This window comes from Spea bombifrons, chromosome 1 (genome assembly GCF_027358695.1).
Source record: "Spea bombifrons isolate aSpeBom1 chromosome 1, aSpeBom1.2.pri, whole genome shotgun sequence".
NCBI classification, from domain to species: Eukaryota; Metazoa; Chordata; class Amphibia; order Anura; family Pelobatidae; genus Spea; species Spea bombifrons.
The window spans coordinates 42,299,252-42,322,778 of NC_071087.1; positions in this window are offsets into that span (position 1 = coordinate 42,299,252).

The window sequence follows — 23,527 nt, forward strand, 5'->3', positions numbered from 1 at the left end:
ATCAACACTAAATACATATAGATGGTGCTACCATTTAAACTTAAGCAACAGCTTGAACATTTACCCCCCTGCAAAAAAAAATGTGCGATGTCATCAGAAAGAGCATCTCTGACATAATTAACTCCTCTGTCACCTGAAACCTACATTAATTTAATTCAGCAAATGAAAATGAATGATATATTGCAATATATCAAAATCTGTTTTTGTGTGATGGTTTCCATTTAAAAAACAAGGGATGTTTTACTTTTAAACACTTAGTCATTACAGAAATTAACTTGTAAAGAGTAACCAATATACTATAGCTACAATTAAAATATCATTGAAGTGGAATGTAGTAAACCACTACTAAGGTATCAAAAACCGCCAAAATTAACAGTGTGATCTTAACAGGCACGTTTTTACAAACGTGTAGCTCATCCTATTTCTTCTAAAATCTCATATATATATTTAGAAAATGCCTAAACCGAAGGGTCTTTGTAACGTGACAAACCAAAAGTTACTATATTCTGTAGTCTTTACTGTTTATGGTATTATTTAAGTTTCTCCCAAAATTATTTTAAATACAAGAACTGTCTATATCATGTATTAAGTTATGCAAGATATATGAAAATAGTCATAAATATATTTTAAATAGACGTTTAAATTAGCTAGATAAACTACCACTACGTGGAATATAAACGTTGAAGCAATTTCAAAAAATAAATAAAAATAATAATAATCCCAATATGAAAGTTTTTAGTGATCGGAAAAGATGATCGTTAGAACATTTGGTTTAATTTCTCTAAAAGGTCTTATTTTCCACACTGTTGTAGTACTGAAACTAGCAGAAAAAAAATCAGAGCCATGATGTAATACACTGTAATCTAACCAGGCTTCACTACTTTCATTGCCACCAAAACTGAGCTAGTTCACCTGGTACACAAAACATAAACAGGAAATATAATAGTACACAGGATGACATACATTATAAGGGAAAAAAAGTGAAAACAGAAAAAAAGCATTAATCATAAAATGGGTTGGCTCCTTCATGTGGTAAACATCGTCCTATGTGGAGCTGGGGCCATTTTGCCAGGGGGGCAGAAGGAGTACCCCCAATATGAACAAAACAAGCACTTTCCCTCAATTTCTTGCCTTCCTGTTGACACACTGTAAAGGTTGCCACTTTACTTCCACCGCATGGCCACGTCTACCTCCTGCGATGGGCCTGCTCACGCTGGGGTAGCCTTCCTTCACAAATATGGACTGGTCCTCCTTCACGGAGTTCTGACCACCCTGACTAGCAATTGCTAGTATATTATATGACCACCATGTAAAGGAGATATCCGGAAAATAACATATTCAGATATAAGAACCGAAGAAATAAAATATTTGTAGCCCCTCTATGAAGTACCAAAAGCTTATTTGACTTTATTGATCAGTAGAAAGGTATCACATTAAAGAAGACTCCCCCACATACAGTACACCAAAAAGGCAAGAATTACCACAAAACATTGCTTATAATGTAGTATTCTTTGTTGTGAAATTAATTACTGCATTGGTCCCAGGTACACAAGCAGTTAAATATCTGACCAAACAATAGAAGTAAAAAAAAAAGTAAGAACTGATGTGGCTTTTATATATGTTTTATTTACTATCGGATTTTTTTCTTTTTTTTTCCATTTAGGTTGAGTGCCTAGAGTCGGCTTTGTCGTGTTTCAGACATCAGATTCCATACTTGAAAGTAGCAAATGAAACCAAAAACACCACATTCGCTATACTTGTTAAAAAACTGAAGCTGCCCAGATTTCACAAAAGCCCAGTAAGTATATTTATTAATCAGACGAGGTCAAATATCTTTTAACTATTTTAATTTAGTTGTTTCCACTAGAGGCAACAAAACGCTTTAGCCACCCTACCATTTTTTAAATTCGATTTTGTATAGCGTTCTGATTTTACATAGTAAATATGAGTTTTGCCTTTCTAGTGAGTGGGTGAGGGTCCCAATAGATCTGTCCTTACTCAAGTAGTCCTGGGGCTGCCACCACTTCAGACGTATCTCTACAAAACAATCAATGTCTCCCGCACCTCAATTCAATCTCCCCAGGCAACTAGGTTCAATGAATGGCTTTTCCAAATTCCCAGACTCTTAAGTAGTCCATTTAAATATAAGCTTATGTCCTACCTATACAGGTATAGGGAAATCAAGTTAACAAGCTGCTTCTGTCCTAGAGAACAGACCATAGGCCAATTAAACAAGGACTGGGAGGTATCCTGTATTAAAAAACATTAATAATAAAATAAAAAAATAATCCAATCAAAGTTATAACTGCAGTAGTTCCACATTTCCGTGTCGCATACAATTTTTCTCTGGTCCAGGGCAGAAATATGAACAAAACTCATTACTGTCATGTTTTTCAGATCTGCACAGATTGCCCGAAATATCCAACCGAAGGACCCAAAGTTTTTCTGCAAAACATGAAGTTGTTGTTACAACAGGTGAGGCTTTGAAATTAAGAATATCAATGATGATATTTGTGTGCATATCTAAATGTCTACACTAAAAGAAATTATCTTAGTACCACAAGCATAGAATACTTAGCAGTCTATATACCAATGTAACTTGGCTGTGGCTGGAATAACTATGCTCTATGTATACAGAGGTTATAAAGAGTTGCACACTAGTGCATTTCTTGGGCCATTTGCAGCGTTGTAATTCAGTTTCTCCTTTATGACACAAAAACCATGTATTGTTGTGAAATAACATTATAACCCATTACAGACAATATGTATAATATATATCTCAGTCTGTATTAATAGAATGTTTTTTTTGTCTTTCCAGATTTCAAGTTTAAATGTATCCAGATGAAAACTGAATTTTCAGCATCTTTCATTTTCCTTCTAATATGTGTGTGTATGTGTATATAAATGTGTGTGTGTGTGTGTGTGTGTATATATATATATATATAATGTGTGTGTGTATATATTCGTACACATTTCAATGAACTATATCAACAAGTGACACAATTTAAAAATAAGATAAACTATAGATGTGTTATTTTAAAGTGATGCTAGTGTATTTTCCAGTATCTGGTAAGCAATTTTTTTCCATTTTTGTTGGAAAGACAGCCATTTTATTTATGTTTTATTAGATAATATTTAAATTATTTAATCTAACTTATTTCTAACGAAGCTGAAGAGTAGTGAATTTTGTATGGAGTGTATGTTGTGTGACTGTAATTTAAGATAATTGTGTTCTGAAAAACTGGAAAACAGAAATTATTTATCTAGAAAAGTATTGTAATTTAAAAAACAGTAGTAACACTTAATAACTAAGGTGTTTATATACTAGTCTGTGAGCGTGTATATTTCATTTCATCAATGTAATTATGTAGGTTTCGTCAAAGATTTAACTATGCATTATTCAAAATTCACTTGGCCCACTTTGTAGAAGAAATCTGCTGGGCTTGGCTTGTAATATCTAGTAAACTTGGTGAAATGAAAAGCTTTTATCTCATCAATTCACATACAACTCAGAGTTTTGTGAATAAACCCATCTGAGAAACTGAGACACAAGTGTATATGACTATAGTCCTAAGAGGGCTGTAATCAAGACAAATTCTGCAAGACGCCATTGTGGTCAAGTCATGAGCCCCGACAACCTTGTTCCTTGTTTGAGCAGAAGAAGAAAAAAAGAAACAAAGGCAGAAGAAAACATGTATAGTGATTATTGTTTTCATTTCTAAAATGTGTATCTAATAGAAATATCAAAAGTACAAGATGGCTACCAGCTTGCTGTACCTCCAGTGGAGACTCTGTGATGCTTTTACAAAAACAAACTCACTAATAGGGGGGTATACATTTCTATTAAAATGTGATCTCTATTTAAATGAATATATATAACCTACTAGTGAACAATCTATAGCTAAATTGTTAATCAATTAAGGTGATGTACAGGATATATCCAACACCAATTATAAATCTAACCATAGACTATATATTGTTCACAACTGGGCAATTGTATATTAATTGTAATGAAAGTTGCATTTTAATGGAAGGTTGCACCCTCCAATCTGTTTTATTTTATATTTGTATTTATTTTTGTAATGCAGTTACATATTTTAAGAATATTGGATGGCATATTGTGTCATGATTTCATTGATGCTTTTGACATTTTTTTGGACCGTGACTGAAAAAATAAGCTGAGAAAATAAATGCTCTGTTCTAATGTACAATTCATACAAGTCATTTGTTTACATGTCTATTTGTTATAAGTTATTACAATAAAATTGTTAATTTTTAACACAATATTTTGTTCTTAATGTTTTCTTTGATATTGCGGGGTTCATTCATTTTGCTTTTACTAGACTTTGCACTACATTGGGTGCTAGCAGTGTTTTTCTAATAGCATAGTTTAGAGTTTAGCCTCACTGCTTCACCTAAAAGGTGTGTGTGTATGTGTGAGTTCACTTTTTTTTGTATTACTGGCAGCAGTCATCATAAGCTCCTATTCATCAAGTTTTCAAGCTACTGCCCTTTTGTTAAATTACTGCCCTTAATTGGTGCTAGCAGCTTTTTGTATGAAATTAGGATAGGAAAATCATTCATATGTTAGTCTTGGTAACAAGTCTCAGCTTCAAAGAGGTGGAATCGTCCATAATTTTTAAACCACATATTTCCAAAACAACTATAGCAAGCAGAAACTGTATATGTACCTGTCACGGAAGCTCTGTGACTAGGAGCCAAGAACCCTTATTTTTCCCTGACTACATAAAATATTTTACCGGGAGAAGGAGGCTAAAATCACTAGGTCCCTTGCCCAGGAATGGGCTGCCGCATACAATAAAGGTTAAGCCCAGTGGCTGGAGTACGCAAGCAGACAAATCCGGAATTGGTCGCTTGGATCACCCTATAGGGAGCGGGACTTAGCTCCTATTTTCATTGGTGGCTATGTCCGCGCCCCCGGAACTCCATATATGGTGTGTCGGGCAGCTCCCTAACAGATTGGCTATGAATACACATACCCGCCCCCTCTAAAGTGATTGGTCGCCACCTTACCAAAGGCTGCAGTGATTGGTGCCAGGGGTACTGGCACCAAATTCAATTAAAGTTACCATTGTGTTACAGTTACCGTATATTCCGGCGTATAAGACGACTTTTTAACCCCAAAAAATCTTCTTAAAAGTGGGGGGTCATCTTATACGCCGGGTACTTACCAAGCCAGAGGTTCCCACGAAGCCACCAATCTCTCTAATCACTACGCGCCGGCTATTGAGGCCGAGCGCAGGGATGCCGTCATGTCCCGGCGCCCGGCATCAATTGCCGGCGCGTAGTGATGAGGGAGCCGGGAAGCCGAGGTCTGGCACTTCAGACCTCGGCTTCCCTGCTCTCTAATCACTAGGCGCCGGCTATTGATGCCGAGCGCAGGGATGCCGTCATGTCCCGGCGCCCGGTATCAATTGCCGGCGCGTAGTGATGAGGGGGCAGGGAAGCCCGAGGTCTGGCACTTCAGACCTCGGCTTCCCTGCTCTCTAATCACTAGGCGCCGGCTATTGATGCCGAGCGCAGGGATGATGTCACGTCCCGGCGCTCGGCATCAATAGCCGGCGCCTAGTGATTAGAGAGCAGGGAAGCCGAGGTCTGAAGTGCCAGACCTCGGGCTCCCACAACTGGATGGAAGAAAGAAGACAGAAGATAAGGTAAGAGATGGGGAGATGGGGAGAAATATACACACACACACACACACACACACACACACACACACACACACACACACTGGTGTGTGTATATATATATATATATATACACTGGTGTGTGTGTATATATATATATATACACACACACACACACACCAGTGTATATATATATATATATATACACACACACCAGTGTGTGTGCGTGTGTGTGTGTATATATATATATATATATATATATATATATACATATATATACATATATACACACTGGTGTGTGTATATATATATATATACATACGTGTGTGTGTGTATATATATATATATATATATATATATATATATATATATATACACATATACATATACATGTGTGTGTAAAGGCAGGGGTGTGTGGTGAGGGCAGTATATAAATGTGTATGTATGGACAGGCATATGTGTAGATATATATATAGATATATATATTATATATGTGTGTGTGTGTAAGGGCAGTGCATGTATGTATATGTCAGCAAATCAACCAGCAAATCACCGGTAAGGTACATCGCTTGCCGTGATTGGCTGGTTGTTGTACGCTGGGTAGAGGGGTAGTCTTATACGGCGAGTATAGTCCAAACTCTATATTTGGACTGTAAAAGTTGGGGGTCGTCTTATACTCCCAGTCGTCTTATACGCCGGAATATACGGTAATCCTGTTAAAGTCCCTTTGTGTGAGCTGTGTTTTCAGGATAAATGTATGTCACGAACCGGGTGAACAGGTCTGATAGGAGCCCAGATGCAGGGGATACAAGGGGCTCCGTCTGTACCCCACGTTGCTTGGGGTTGTTTCAGACAGGCGCAGGAAATAAACCACTGACAGAATATGCAGTTAATATTTGTATTGCAGATGATGGAAACACAACATATATATATGGAAAGTCTCTTGGCTGGAAGCCCTCTGGCAGGGCGCACGGATAGTAGCCCTGTGGATGGGGCACACATCACTAGGAAGCCCTGTGGATGGGGCACACATGACTAGGAAGCCCTGTGGATGGGGCACACACGACTAGGAAGCCCTCTGGATGAGGCACACAAGACTAGGAAGCCCTCTGGATGGGCCACACACGACTAGGAAGCCCTCTGGATGGGCCACACACGACTAGGAAGCCCTCTGGATGGGGCACACACGACTAGGAAGCCCTCTGGATGGGGCACACATGACTAGGAAGCCCTCTGGATGGGGCACACACGACTAGAAAGCCCTCTGGATGGGGCACACACGACTAGAAAGCCCTCTGGATGGGGCACACACGACTAGGACAAGAGGGGTATTACTGCCCCTGTGAACAATTAGGACAGGTGGAAAATTAATGATTTACACAATTAAATAAACAATTAACCCCCTTTACCCCCCCCCCCTATAAAGGAAACAGTTTGCTATAACAAGAATAATAAAAAAGACTTCCGGGAGGCGGGCTCTTGAGATGGCCGCTTTTTAGCTGTGCTCCCTGAGTGCTATCGATATCACCCTCCATCCACGCTCTCCAGCCACAATTTGTCATCCAGCTCACCATCGCTGCTGTGGGCTTGTTCTCTGGAGTGGGTTCGTGGGTTTATTTGTCCCGCAGCACTCGTTCTTTTGCTCCCCGGGAGCTGTGTGCGGACCGCACATGTTAGGCCTGGAGTGAGGCGTTACCTCTGCTCTGCCGCTTGGTTCCAGCCACACGGTTGGAGCCGTGTCATCTTGCTGCCTCTTGCCCATCCGTGACCACCCTCGCATAGCGGAGGAGTTCCCGTATCGTACTGGGAGGAGTGGGCTTGGACCGGCGAACTCACCTGCTTCAGGAGGCTGTGGTACGTGCCGCGGCCGTTCTCCTCCTGTGGCCTGCGCTGACCCCGCTGTGGCCTTCATGCCGGCCGGCGGGCAGGGGCTGTCTCCCTTCCCCGCGTGCGCTGGTTGGGGCCTCTGCAACATCGTTGGCTCCTCCACTGGTCTCCCGGGGATTGTCGCTGTCGGCCTCATCACGTCCGCGGCTGTGAATTACCGCATCCGCGGTCCCGTCTGTTGCTTCTCCACGGTTCTGCTCCGCGCTACACCGTACGGCGCCGCTATTAGCGGCTGTCCTCAGTTTTCGCCTGGCAGGCCCCGGCAGTGCACCTGTAAGGCTGGACTCATTTTGTTCTTTTATTTTTTCCATTTGGGGGTTTTTGTTGTTTCACCGGCTATTAGTTAGTGGCGGGTTCGGGTGGGTTATAGTTAGGTTGGGAGGGTAGGGAAGGGTTTTGGGTCCGTCATTAGTTAGGTAGGGGTTAAGGGTGGGTTATAGTTAGGTTGGGTGGTTGGGGTTCGGTGTGGGTAGGGTGTGCATCACAAGGCAAGTGGGACTGCGACGTGCTTCAAGTGTACAGGATCACATTTCGGCTGACTGCTCCTGCTCTGCTTTACTGACGTTTCTGGCACTTAGTTAGATTTGGGGGTAGGTTGGGCTCTAGTTAGGTGGGGTGGTAGGGTACGGGGTTTTTTTTTTTGTTTCTTCTTTTTGGGGGTTGTGTTCATTTCCTTTTATCTGCGGTCGCCGTGTTGTGATCACTGCTTCTGTGGTATACTGTGCTGTGTACATACCTGTTCTGCTACTTTATGTTATCAAAGGATCTGTGACCAGGTTTTACTTTCTGTGTCTACCCCCATACTCTTCTTTTCTTCTCTTTTCTCTCTTCCTTGTGCTGCCCTATTCTCTTTTACTCTGGGGGGTGAGTTCCTCACGGCCCCTTGCCTACACATGGAAAAATATATGGATCCTCCATCTAAGTCATCCACCAGGCAAAGCAAGGCAAGAGATAAATCTACAGCGACCTTCAAGCAGGTGCCTCCTCCTGGGTCAGGCTCTACTGTAGCGGAGGGGCCCGCCGTGTCTATTGCCTCCTCCAAAGATCCGCTGACAGCTCAAGACCTTGTTGGTGTTATATCTCCACTCCTGGATTCAAAGCTTGAGAAACTGTCTGACTCTATCAATGCCGTTCTTGCTGAGTTGGTCTCTCAGGGACAGAGGATCACTTCTCTGGAATCCAGGGTCTCTGATATAGAGGACGGGACCACTTCCATGTCTGCCTCTCTTCGTTCACAAGATCATCTGATCACGTCCTTACAAGACCGTATTGACGATCTTGAAAACCGTAGTAGACGTAACAACATACGTCTGGTTGGCCTGCCTGAGGAGGTTAAGGGCACAGCGCTACATGACCTTGTAACGACTTGGCTTCCCAAGTCTTTAGGCCTGGTGCTTCCTCAGGGTGAATTGGTCATCGAGAGGGTACATCGTATTGGTCAACTTCCTGTTGCTGCTTCGTCTCGTCCTAGGGCGGTGATTTTTCGGGTCCTCAACTATACTGACAAGGTCAAGCTCCTGGACGCTTATAGAAAGGTCACAGCTCTTTTTTATCACAAGCACAAGCTGTTGCTCTTTCAAGATTTTTCTGCTGCGGTAACGGTCAAACGACGTCAGTTCTCCGAAATTTGCACTGAACTCTACAACAAGCGAGTGAAGTTCGCTCTTCTCTATCCGGCTAAGCTCAGGATTACCCATGGGGGGCAAGCCTATTTCTTTGACACCCCTGCGGCGGCCAAGGAATTTCTTTGTGCTGGTTCCAGGTCTTCCCCAGCTCCAGATGACAGTTCGGCGGTGCCTGAGGCTTCCCCCCCTCCTTCTTGCTCTCGCCCTGCTTCTTTGCCTGGTTCCTCTCCACCTGTCTCCCCTAGGGCTTGAGACTTCAGTCAGCCGTTGGTGCCTGGCTTTGTATCCTACAAGTCATCGTTTTCTACCATGCAATGTTTTGTTTGCTCTTGGTTATTGTTATTGTTTTTGGTTAATTTATTGTGTTTCTAGGCACAAAATTACATGTGCCGAGTTCTGGTTTATGCAAAAACAAAAAAATTGGGAGAAGCATAGCTCTTTTCAAATGGTGATGTACGATTCCATTTTATGTTCTGTCTGTAAGGTGTCTGGGAGGGCTGGCTGGGACCCCCCTGGACCGACCTGTTCCGGCTTCTTTTCTGTATGCTCTCTTCCTCCGCGGGGCATCGGGTGAATACCTGGCTCCGTTGCCATAATAGATATGATGCAAGCCGATACTAGGTGTGATGCGCCGTCCTCCTTGCGTATTGTGTCGTGGAATGTAGAAGGTTTAAACACCCCTGTTAAGCGTAAAAAAGTTCTCACCCATCTCAAGCGTATGCGTCCGGATGTTATTTACCTCCAAGAAACCCACTGGTGTGACCCTGTCAAAAACACGCTAAAGGCGCCATGGTTGCGCGCTTGTTATTCCGCTATGTACACCAAGAAGTCTAGGGGTGCCACTATCCTCCTCTCCCAAAAGTTGCCTTTCGTTGTCGAATCAGAGATTGCTGACCCGGAAGGGCGATACATTATTCTTCGGGTCAAATTGTTTAATGAATCCTTTACCTTTGTCAATTTATACGCCCCGAATTCTGACCAGTCCGCTTTTATGGCCAAAGTTTACTCGCTATTACTGGAGATTGCGGCCCCTAATGTGATTTTGGGGGGTGATTTTAACTTAGTGGCTAATGTCACTTTGGATGTCTCTGGCCCTTCCTCCCGCCCTCTCGGGCTCTCCTCCCTACCCTTGCTGGATCACCTCCGTTTGCGGGATGCCTGGAGGTTTCTTAATCCAACAGACAAACAATACACGTTCTACTCCCATCCCCATAATTCGTTTTCCCGGCTGGACTACCTGTTCCTGCCTGAATTATTGCTGCATAGGTTGGAGGCTGCCCACGTGGGCCAGATAGTGATCTCTGATCATGCTCCCATCTGGATGGAGATCTCTCTAACCTCCCCATATCGGGTGTCCCGTAATTGGCGGTTTCCTAGCTACCTTTATACTTCAGAAGCGTTTAAGCAGTTCCTGATTGCCAAATGGAATGACTATGCTGATGATAACCATGTCCATCTTGACGACCCGGATTTATTCTGGGGTGCCTCTAAACCAGTTCTCAGGGGCCATATTATAGCTTATGTGGTGGGACGCAGGAGAGAGGCCGAAGCTAAACTTGTCCGCCTTACGGACGATCTCTCTGCGGCGTATGCTGCTCACAAAACCCATCCTAGTCCTGATACCCTGAAAACGTATAAGGAAATCAAATCTCTCTACGATGCCTGGGTTACTGAGAAGGCGCAGCTTTCCCATAATTATACTCGCAACGCCTTTTTTCGCTGGGGTAAAAGGCCCGGTAAGCTCTTGGGCAACCTTATCCGCCACTCTAAATTTAAATATCATAGTGTAACTCAGCTTCGTGATGGTTCTCAATCGGTCGTGACTGAACCCGATAAAATCACGCGACTTTTTGCTGACTATTTTGAGGATTTTTATTCCTCTGAATCCAATGATCCTGATATGATGCTTCAACTGTTTCGCCAGGCTGGTATTCCTAAATTGACGCCTGACGACCGAGAACGTTTGGTTACGCCTTTCACCCCCTCTGAAATTGCGGCTGCCATAAAGTCCCTCCCTAACGGTAAATCCCCGGGACCAGATGGCCTGGGTGCCGAATATTATAAATTACTTTCTACTTATTTACCAACACATCTTACTGATGTCTTTAATGGATTTCTGCAGGGAAAGATACCCCCGAAGGAGTTTACGGCTTCCCGCATTATAGTTCTTCCGAAACCCAACAGGGACCCTGCTTTGCTGTCCTCTTATCGCCCCATCTCCCTGCTGAACCAGGACCTTAAAATTTATGCTAAAATCATGGCTTCTCGACTACAACCTGTTTTGATGAAGCTTACCTCCCCCTCTCAAACGGGTTTTGTTAAGGGCCGCCACTCTACGCGGAATATTAGAGGACTTATTTCCGCAATTTTTACTGCTAAACTTACAAATAGTACAGCCTCCATTGTGATTAGTTGTGACGCTGATAAGGCTTTTGACAGAATTTCCTGGCCTTATCTTGTTAGTTTCTTTAAATTCCATCATTTTGGTTTACCCTTTATACAGATGTTTCGTGCACTGTATCATTTGCCTATGGCCCAAGTCACAGTGAATAATGTGAATTCCCGCTGGTTCTCTCTAGGCAGGGGTACTCGTCAGGGCTGTCCTCTGTCCCCTCTTCTGTTTAATCTAGCACTTGAGCCCCTCATACGAATTGTTGAGCGTTCCGTTGAGCTTGAGGGTATCCGAGTCGGTGAGGTTGAGCTTAGGATCGCTGCCTTTGCTGACGATCTTCTGTTATACCTTTCCAACCCCAAAGCGGCCATGCCGTTCCTTCTTAATCTGTTTGACTGTTTTCATAAAGCCTCCGGATTTCTCATAAATAAGCTCAAAACAGAGGCGCTGCCTATTTTTCCTCTGGCTAAACGTGGCTGGGGAGGGACATTCCCCTTCAATTGGACCCATCTTCCCTCTTTAAAATATCTGGGTCTCATTATTCCTACCAATTTGGCGCACCTCTATAAACTCAACTTTTTTCCTCTGTTGCGTCAAATGGAGGAGTCCTTCAAAACGTGGTCCAAATTTAACCTCTCCTTCTTGGGACGCTGCCACTTGTACAAAATGGCTTTTTTCCCCAAACTTTTATATCCGCTCCATATGTTACCTCTTACCTTAAGGAAGAAGGATATCCAACATCATAATGCACTGCTGCGTAAATTCCTGTGGTGCAATAAAAAAGCTAGAATTTCCCTGTTTAAACTCCAACAGCCTGCTCGCAATGGGGGGGTGAATTTGCCTAATCTGTTGGACTATAATTTGGCTTCTAATTATCGCTTTGCGGCTGATTGGTTGCGTGGCGGGTCTAAATTTACCAACGTGTCCCTGGAACAAGGCTTGTCTCCTACCATTTCTTTGGCCTCTCTCCTGCATCTATCTAAAGCTGACCTACCCCCAGAGGTTGTCTCCAACCCATTGCTGTACCACACTGTTAAGGCTTGGGGGCGTGTTGGGCCTGGAGGTCCACTATTCTAAGTTTCTGCCTTTGGTCCGTAACCCGCAATTCCAGCATGGGAGGGAGGATATTGTCTTTCGACGCCTGGCCAGGGTGAGGGGTCGCACCATTGGCGATTTTCTGGATCCACGTGGGGGTAAACTGTTGTCCTTTTTGCAGCTCCAATCTAAATTCCCTACTGTTCGCGTTCACCCTATTCACTACTTTCAACTTCGTCATTATATTAATTCCCTGCTCCCTCATCTCTCTGGGGCTAATTCAGTCCCTTGGACCAGGTAACGGTATTGTCCCCTGTCATGCTGCTCAAGATATCTACTATCTATAGTCTGCTCCGGCCTGTCCTCGATTGGGAGTCTCACGGCGCAGGTCTTCCCTCCTGGAGGGCTGACTTTCCAAACCTACCTCCGAGCCAGATTCTCCGGGCTTATATGTTCAATTCTAAAGTCCTGGTTTCTAGGGATTATAGTGAAATGTTCCTCAAGATTGTGCATAGAGCGTATGTCACCCCTAAACTTCGGTTTTTAACGGGCTTAGCGGATCACTCCCGCTGTTTAAAATGTCAATTGCCTGAGGCCGATCTCATGCATGGCTTGTGGTCTTGCAGTTCTATTACCCTATTTTGGGATGCCCTACAAACATATATCAACGACACTCTGGGCATTCGCTTTGCCATCTCTGCTGAATGGGCTATTTTTGGTATATTCCCTGACCACATTCCCCCACCTGTAGCGAGGGCTAAATTTCTCTTGCTTATACTTTCCGCAGTGGCAAAACGGGCAATATTGTCCCAATGGATTGCCCCTCAACCTCCGTTGCTTCCGCTGGTTCTGTCGCGACTGCAATTTTTGTTCCATATGGACTGGCTTGAGGCTGTCCTCCATAAGGAAAGCAAAGTTAAATATCTTTTCAGTCGCTGGTCCCCATATATCGCAACTTTAGATAACGCCACCAGGTTGTCCCTGTTTCAAACGTTCAATACCACGGAGTGGTATTGTCTTCAGGTCCTCAAAGGTTTTGTCTTCAGGTCCTCATACCGGGGTTCTGATCTAGTTACGGATCACGACATATCTGTGTTGTGGCTAGGTGTTCTGTGCTTGAGGAAGTGTTTTTTTTTTTTTTACCTGCACTGTATGTGTTTTTGGAATTGTGCATTACTTGTACCCGTATGCATCTAATCTGTCACCATGTCTCTGTGTACCATTGTTTCTATATTGTATGCTTTGTCTTCTCCTTGTAATAAAGAAGTTATAAAAAAAGAATAATAAAAAAATATAAGAGGGAGGGATATTAGTGTGCTGCCGTTAGGACTAAGGGAAAACAAATTATCATGAGAAATTAACGATTCCCTTACGTCCTAACTGGCAGCACAAGAGGGGAAGTAACTAGAAGATTACCTATGAAGGAGGGTCTTCCGGCTGAATGACGTTCAGAACAGACTGCCCAAAGGCATTGTGTCTTACGAACGTCTTAAATTTAGCCTATAATGGCTTATAAAAGTGGAGGCTGCAGGAGGCTGCAGCACAAATATGTTGAAGAGGGATGAGGCCCCTCTCAGCAGCCGAGGTAGCTACCGCTCTGGAGGCAAGCCTTGAGCTGAGAAAGATTCTCTGACGGCTTCCTTTATCCACCTGCTCAGGGATGGTTTGGAAGCTTTAGATCCTTTGTTCCTGCCAAAAAAACTGTAGAAAGAGATTTTCATCTTTCCGGAAGACACCGGATCTTTGTAGATAGATCTGCAGACATCTGGAGACGTCAAGAGTATGTAGAAGAGATTATTCTTCTGTTGAAGGATCCGGGTGAAAAACAGGTAGAGAAATGACCTGATTAATGTTCTGAAACGAAGGAATCTTCGGTAAAAAAGCTGTCAGGAACCGTAAGAGAACCCTATCAGGCAGGAATAGGGTGTAAGGCTCAAAGGCACAAAGAGCTTGCAACTCACCAATTTTCTTGGCAGAGTTGATCGCCAATAGGAAGGCAGCCTTCCAGGAAAGGTACTGCATGTCCACGCTTTCCAATGGCTCTAAGGGGGGAGAGCATAACCCCCTGAGCACGACAGTAAGGTCCCATTGAGGGACTGGTCTCAGGATCTTAGGTTTTAACCTTTCGACTCCTTTAAGGAACCTCCTGATAAGGGGTACTTGGGACAGAGGTTTTCCTAAAAAAGCCGATATGGCTGACGTGTGCACTCTGAGTGTAGAGGGAGCCAGGCCTTTATCCAGAACATCTTGGAGGAACTGTAATATGGAAGAAATGGGGGGATCTGAGAAACCCACTTTGTTCTTCGCACACCATAGTGAAAAAGAGCGCCTAGTCCGATTGTAAGCTCTATTAGTAGACTCCGCTCTCGAATGAGACAAAGTCCTCAAGACCCCAGAAGAAAGTCCACTATCCTTCAATAGGAAGCTGTCAATCTCCAGGCTGTCAGATTGAGAATTCTCAGATCTAGGAGAGAACCTGTGCCCAGAAACACAGGGTTCTCTGATATTGGAAGCTTCCAGTACAGACCCTGACTCATCCCCATGAGCTGGGTGAACCATGACCTCTTTGGCCAGAATGGAATTATCGCAATAATCGAGGTCTGGTCCTGTCTGATCTTCATCAATACCCTTGGTATCAGCCTGAACCTCCAAGGGATAGACAGAGCATCTATCGCCCAAGGATTGTCCTTCCTGTATAGGGAGCAGAAGATCTTCACCTTGGCGTTGAACCTCTTAGCCATTAAGTCGATTTCTGGCATTCCCCACCGAAGAGTAATTTGATGAAATACTTCCTGGTTTAGTGACCACTCACCTGGAACACTGAGACCCCGACTCAGACGGTCCGCTACCATATTGAGAGATCCCCGAATGTGGACTGCAGAGAGGTGGGAGAGGTTCTGCTCTGTCCATGATAGGATCTTTCCCACTTCCTTGAGAAGAGGTTGAGATCTCGTGCCACCTTGTTTGTTGATGTAATAAACCGCCGTCATGTTGTCTGAACGAACTCTCACCGCTTTGCCGCGGATTTGAGGAGCAAAGTGAAGGAGCACCAATCTGATTGCTCTGAGCTCTCTGAAGTTCAAAGACATAAGGCTCTCTGGACGGGACCAAGTACCTCATACTGGAATGTCCTCTAGATGGGCTCCCCAACCTAGAAGGGATGCGTCCGTGGTCAACAGAATCCAGGCTGGCTGAATCAGGGACCTCTCATCTTTCAGATGCTCCCACCAACTGAGGGAGCGACGGACTTGAGGAGACAGGGTGCACATTTTGTTCAACCCTAATAGGTTGCGATTCCAAATGACCAAAACTTCTGATTGGAGAGGGCATAGGTGCCAAAGGGCCCAAGGGACTGCATCCGCAAGACATGTGCCCTAACATCTTTATAAGCGTTTTGATGGACACCGACTGAGGGGTCCTTAGAGAACTGGCGGCTCTGACAACCCGATTGTGTCTGACGAGAGACAGAGAGAGAGTCATCCGGGTCGAGTCGATTATGAACCCCAGAAACTTCCTGGAAGTGGATGGAACCAACTCGGACTTTTGGTAGTTTACTATCCACCCTAACTGGTGGAGAAAAGCCAGAGCCTGCTGAAGATGAGAATACAGAATTTCTGTAGAAGCGGCCTTTAGAAGCCAATCGTCTAAATATGGGACGATTTCTAGGCCTTCTAGTCTCAAGATTGCTACCACGGCAACTACAGCCTTGGGAAGGGCAGCAAACTGAAGGTGTTTCACTTCGCCACAAAGGGATACAGCCACACGCAGATACTTCCTGTGGGCTTGGCAAACAGGAACATGTAGGTAAGCGTCCTTCAAGTCTATAGAGACCATCACTTCTCCCGGCTGTAAGATATTTATTACGGAGCGGATGGACTCCATGCGGAATTTCTTTCTCGCTATGAACTTGTTCAAATAGCGAAGATCTATGATCATCCACCAGTCTCCTGTGATCTTTGGCACTAGGAAGACTGGCGAATAGACAACGGATCCACACTCTTCTGGAGGAATGTCCTCCAATGCCTTCTTCTGTATGTAGGCGTGGATAGATGCCTCTAGCACTCTTGTCAGAACAAAATTCAGAGGAGGTAGGGAAACAAAATTTATTTTGTAGCCTGACCGGACAACATCTAACACCCAGAGGTCTGGTATGGACCTCTCCCAAGCCTCCAGAAAAAAAGATAGACGACCTCCCACCAGGGGGTCTAGCACTGGAGGAGGGGTTACCTCCAGACTCTCTGGTGCCAGACTCTCTGCGTCAAAGGTCCTTTCTCTTCTCATAGGACCCGGGGGAGCGACCTGCTCCTCTCTTCTGAGTCCCCTGACGCCATTGGGATCTAGAAGGTCCATGGGACCTGGATCCTCTGGACTGTCTGCCCCTCCCTCTAGAAGCCTGCTGGGGGAGGGATTTGCCTTTCTTGTCAGAAAGGCCCTCCATGATCTTGTCCATCTCACTGCCAAACAGCTTGCCAGGTTTGTAAGGCAACCCACAAAGCTAAAATTTGGAGGCGTAGTCCACTTTCCAGGGTTTTAACCATAGGGGTCTCCTATCTTATCTGGAGTGTATCCTCAAATCTCTTGATAGAGGATCCAACAAAATCTTTAACCCAAATCATCATATCACGTATATTGGGTTCTGCCTCAGGGGGATCTCTGCAACTTGAGCAGCGACTATAAGGGTAAGCATCCTCTAGAGGTGTATCACACCCGCGGCAGGAAAAATGCCTCCACTTGGCAGTGGACTTGCGCCCCTCAGGAGCAAGATCCTCTGGAGTACGGGATGACATCTGCAAAAGAGATGACCAAAATAATATAAAGAGTTTTATTAAACATAAAAATCTTCTTAGTTATACCTACCCTGAGATTGAAAATGCAAGGGAAGGATAACACACAAAGCCAAAAATAGACAGGAGACTCTAGGAAGGCGAACTAATAGCTGTACCAAGAGACAGCTAAAAGGACACTACCAGGCTTAGTGTCCAGAGAGCCAAATCAGAAAGCCACGCCCCCCGGAAGTGACGTCATACACCACAAAAGAAAATAAGGAATCCAAGCAAGAACACACTTTCTAAGGGATTACTACTGCTGCTGAGGGAAAATAAATTGATTCCTCCCCGTCAGCAGCTAAAAAGAGTACAGGGGAGGCATAGAGAAACTCCAGAACATCACAGACTAGATCAGCAGACATGAAGATAAGCAGCTGGGAGGAGACATCCAAATCAGTCAGGTATAGATCCAGCACAAACACACAGATAATGCTGGGTGAAATGAGGCCGTCCTGCAACACAGCAGGGCAGCAGATAAAAATAGGATACACAATCCAAACAGGAGGGCACCTGAAAAAAAGTAAAATAAAGGTTAGCAAACTAACACAAGGTCTCACACAGAGACCACCACCTGTCCCAATGTGTCCAAAGGACAGAAAAAAAGCACACTGTGGTTAGGGGTGGAGTTCCCTTTATAGTGGGAGGGTAAAGGGGGTAAATTGTTTATTTAAGTGTGTAAATCATTTTCCATCTGTCCTAATTGTTCACAGGGGCAGTAATACCCCTCTTGTGCTGCCAGTTAGGACGTAAGGGAATCACTGAGTGGTTTAGAGTGACAAGGGTGGCCACTAGTGGATGCTGACGGAAATGAGCAGCACAAGGTTGTGTGTATTCCAGGCTGAGAAGGGTGGAATGTTACAATGTGCTGTATAAATATACTGTTGTGGGGCCTAATAAAGCATTTCGTCTGCTGAAACAAGAAAGGATTGTTTGTGCCTCTGTATACTAAGCCATATCTATTCTATCGTGATTATTGGGGAACTGAAAGAAAAACTAACGAATCAATGGCCAAGAGTAGCTATAGCTCTTGGGGAACCGTTACAGTACCTTTAGTAATACTGGGGAAATACTGAGCCCTGAAAGGATTGCGAGCAGGGCTCTCTCCACCTAATGTATCGGTTTGTCTTAGTCTGTCAATTCTCATCTTGTCATACCCCTTGAATATAGGTATTGTATTCAGAGCCGGCCTTATGTGTTCCGGCACCCTGTGCGAACTACTCCTCTGGTGCCCCCTCACAACCCCCCCTCTGCCCCTTCAAACTACCCCCCCTCTGCCCCTTCAAACTACCCCCCCTCTGCCCCTTCAAACTACCCCCCCGTGCCTTCAAACTACCCCCCCTCTGCCCCTTCAAACTACCCCCCCTGCCCCTTCAAACTACCCCCCTCTGCCCCTTCAAACTACCCCCCGTCCCTTCAAACTACCCCCCCTCTGCCCCTTCTGCGCCCCCTGGAGTGTGGCGCCCTTCGCACAGGTCGCACAGGTCGCACACCCCAAAGGCCGGCCCTGATTGTATTAAGCGCTGCGTAACTTGACACAGTATTAAGGGAGGGAATATTTATGTGGATTGTATTTAAGATATCTGTTACAAGATTGATTGAGCCTTGGATTTGATACTTTATGATAAAAAGCGCACTTTATCACTTTTTGGAAGATTTCTAATAGTAGATGCTAGTATGGCAGCGTAAATGTATGTTTAAATATTTATGTTCTTTGCTGCCATCTGCTGACTTTATGATACAAATTTTGAATCCTCTAACAATTTCACACACCAGTTTTTGATCAATTTATTTTAAGAAGTATCTTAAACAAAAAAACTCCCACACGGTTAAGGTTATTATTTTAAGACCCTCATTGGTAAAAATTATCCCTAATAGTAATAAACAGGTCAAAGCACAATTTGTTTTACACATGCAGTTACACTTGAAATGTTCCATTGAATGACAGTAATTTATTAATTTCCTAAGCATAAGTGGGTATTTTATAAATGCCACTTCATTTATAACAGCACTATTTATAAGTAATGATATGGGGAATAAAATGTATTTAACAAAGTAACACAGTAATTTAGATTTAAAAAGGCACAAGTCCATCAAGTTCATTTTACTCTTGATCCAGAAGAAAAAAACCTACAGTGAAGTGGTTTCAAATTGTGTCTCAAATGATAATTTATTTTCTCACTAGATCAAAAAGCTTTAACTAATCCTTTCCTTATAGCCAATTATATCCCTGTATTTATCTTGCCATAAAAATCATCAATCTAATATTAAAAGGCATCTATTGGATTTCTGCAGTGGCGGATTTGTGCATCCTACCTATTTTTTCAGTTTTTGTAGTATTAAAAAAAAGATAACTTTTAACCCCTTCACGACAAAGCCCGTACATGCAAGGGCTCACAATGCAATGCATTCGTGACAAAGCCCTTACATGTACGTGTTGCTTTAAAATTGCTGTAAAAAGCTGCAGTTAGTGGCTTTGCAGCATCCATGGAAGCCTCACAAGTAAGACTAGTCTACGGCCAGCTAAAGTGATCAGCAATCGCTTCCTAAGCATAATTGATGGAGGTTTAGCAACACAAGTCACCCTGATTGCCCTGTGATTTCTCTGAAGAGCAACCACAAGGGCCATTCGTGAGTGATGTTGCTGCCACTCACAAGATGGCGGCGCCAACTGAAAAGCTAATGAGTTCACAGCAGGTTGAATACAGGTACTGCATTCAACCATGCAAGTCAATGGAGCCCAGCATACTAATCGTAATGTGATTAGTAAAATAGTAAAATAAATAAATAAAACATTTCTCAGAGATTTCGGTCCATATGGACACAATGTCATCACGCAGTTGCTGCAGATTTGTCGGATGCACATGCATGATGCAAATCTTTCACCACATCCCAAAGGTACTCTATTGGATTGAGATCTGGTCACACTGGATGCCATTGGGGTACAGTGAACTCTTTGTCATGTTCAAGAAACCAGTTTGAGATGATGGAAGCTTTGTGATATGGTGCATTATTCTGCTGGAAGTAGCATCAGAAGATGGGAACACTGTAGTAATAAAGGGATGGATATGGTCAGTAACAATACTCAGGTAGACTGTCGAATTTAAACACTAATTTACTCAATTGGTACTTAGGGGCCCAATGTGTGCCAAGAAAATGTCCCCCACACCATTACACCACCACCACCAGCCTGAACCGTTGATACAAGGCAGGATGGATCCATGCTTTCATGTTGTTTACCCAAAGTCTGACCCTGCCATGTGAATGTCACAGCTAAAATCGAGACTCATCAGACCAGGTAACGTTCTTCTAGTCTTCCATTGTCCAATTTTGGTGAGCCTGTGCGAATTGTAGCCTGAGTTTCCTGTCCTAAGCTGACAGGAGTGGCACCCGGTGTGGTATTCTGCTGCTACAGCCCATCTGCTTCAAGGGTCGACGTGTTGTGCGTTCAGAGATGGTATTCTGGTTACTTTGGTTGTAACGAGTGGTTATTCTCCTCTGACGTCTGGCATCAACAAGGCATTTTCGTCCACATAACTGCTGCTCAGTGGATATTTTCTCTTTTTGGACCATTCTCTGTAAACCCTAGAGATGGTTATGCATGAAAATCCCAGTAGATCAGCAGCTTCTGAAATACTCAGACCAGACCGTCTGGCATAAAACAATCATGCCACGTTCAAAGTCACTTAATTCTCCTTTCTTCCCCATTCTGATGCTCGGTTTGAGTCTATATGCCTAAATGTATTGAATTGCTGCCATGTGATTGGCTGATTAGCTATTTGTGTTAACAAGCAATTGAACAGGTGTACCTAATAAAGTGGCCAGTCAGTGTATATATATAAAATGTTATGAGCAGAGTCCTAAAATTAGTGCTATATCTTCAAAACTTCTCGTATGGAAAGAGTTAAAATACTGACATTTTAAATGCCCATAGGCAGTCTAGTTTTAAAAAAAAGTATGATTTGATGAGGTAAGTAAAAATGGCTGGGTACAAAATTGGCCCAAATATAGGACATGGGCACAGACTGACCAGATGCAGAAATTCCAAATAAAAAAAAATGCACACCCTGTATAGGTGACCTTTTACCTCCAAAATAACCCGACAAACCCATGCATAGGGGGTATCACTGTACTCAGCAGTTGTTGTTGGGGTGTTGTTTCACAGTAACATATACCAGGAGCTATACACCTAAAGTAGAATGTGTGTGGAAAAAAACACAAAAATGCCTGGTGGTAAAATGTGTGCATGGTAAAAGTTAAAATACCTGCATATAAAATACTGTGAGGTGTCTAGTTTTAAAAAATATATAATTTTATGGGATAAATTGAATTGACCGGCTTCAAAAATCTCCCAAATTGGGCATGGGGGAAGAATTTACAACATGTAAAAATTCCAATTTGAAAAATGCACACCTCCCTAAAGGTAGCCTTTTAGTCACAAAACAATCCAACAAACCCATGCATGGATTGTATCACTGTACTCAGTTGACAGTGATATATACCAGGAGGGGTAAATTTGTACCTGAAGTAAAATGTATGAAAACAAAAACCCCAAAAATTACTTCCACAAACTTTCACTACGGCTGGTAGCAGAATAAGTGCCTGAGTTAAAATACCAATATTTGAAATACCCTGTGATGTCTAGTTTTCAAACATATAAGGTTTGATTGGGGTAACTAAATTGGCCAGCTTCAAATATGTCCCAAATAGGACATAGGGTAGAATTTTCAACATGCCAAAATTCCAAGAACTAAAATTAGGTAGTGCACTGAACGATTTTGACACAAAATAGGTCTTTTCAAATAGAAATAGAAATAGTCATGAATGTCACGAAACCGGGTCCATGCTGATGACTGAAAGGACCCAGCGCGCCCAAAGATTGTGTGCAGGAGTTACGGTGCAGTAGTGGAGTTGGACAGGGCTTGGTTGCATGGCGACCACACTCACCCAGGTGTTGAGCACCTAGGGTTGTGCAGCCACATACCAGCGCCCTGATATAGCAGCGGATGTAGTCCAGAACAAAGTGAAATCCTGGAGGCACCCAGGAACAGGCATGAGACATTACACAAGACTCATGTGCGGGATGCTGCAGGCTGGGAGTATGGAAGCTAAGCAGAGAAACATAGCAGACACATAACAAGCAAGGGACAGGGAGACCAGGCACGAAACATAACCAGACAAGAAATACATGTTACAGAGCACTACAGTGAACCAGACAAGGAATAAACATAACTAGACAAGATATACATAATACAGGGCACAACAGGGAACAAGACAGGACACCCCACTGCCGGGGATACAAGACAGGACACCCCACTGCCGGGGATACAAGACAGGACACCCTGCTGCCGGGGATACAGGTTACATCAGACTGAAACACATAAATACAGGAACTAGCCTAGGACTATTTGATAACTATTGGAGATTCCGTCACATCTTATGGCCATAGTATGCTTAGCCCTCCACTACGCCAAAGTACTCCAATGACGGTGGGTCCTAACGCTAATCCCTGCATGACAAAGATACAAAACAAACCAAACATGTAAACCAAACATATAGCACTGAGACATACCTTAGACTGCAGACTGAGACAAACAGAACAAACGGGTGGGACACACCTTATAAAGGAAACAGAGCTGAAGCAAAGAGCAGAACTAGAAGCCAGGAATGAAAGATCAGAACTGAGCATACGGAAATCCAGTAATGGATTAAAGCAAAACAGAAAAACTGAAGCAAGATAGATATGCAGCTCCACAGCCTGGGTAGAACGTGACAATGAATTCACCAACTATTATAAACATGAATGTTTACCCTAAAACTTGCAGGAAAAGAACAGTAGATTGGCTTGGCTAATGTTTTGGCCTACAACAATTACCTACTTGCATATGCTATATGACATGCACATTGAAGTTTCAACTTCCCTGAGCCCTGGAGACACGGAAGCCCACAACGTGACCAATTAATAAAAGTAAGTCATGATAGCGATGTAATAGTACTCAGGCGGCTCCCGGGCCTGGGGGGAACCACACAGGGGTGGACAGTAGGGGTGTAGTTTAAGTATTTGGCACCTGGACTGATCCCATATGTGGCACCCCCCTCACCCACATTTGAATAAAT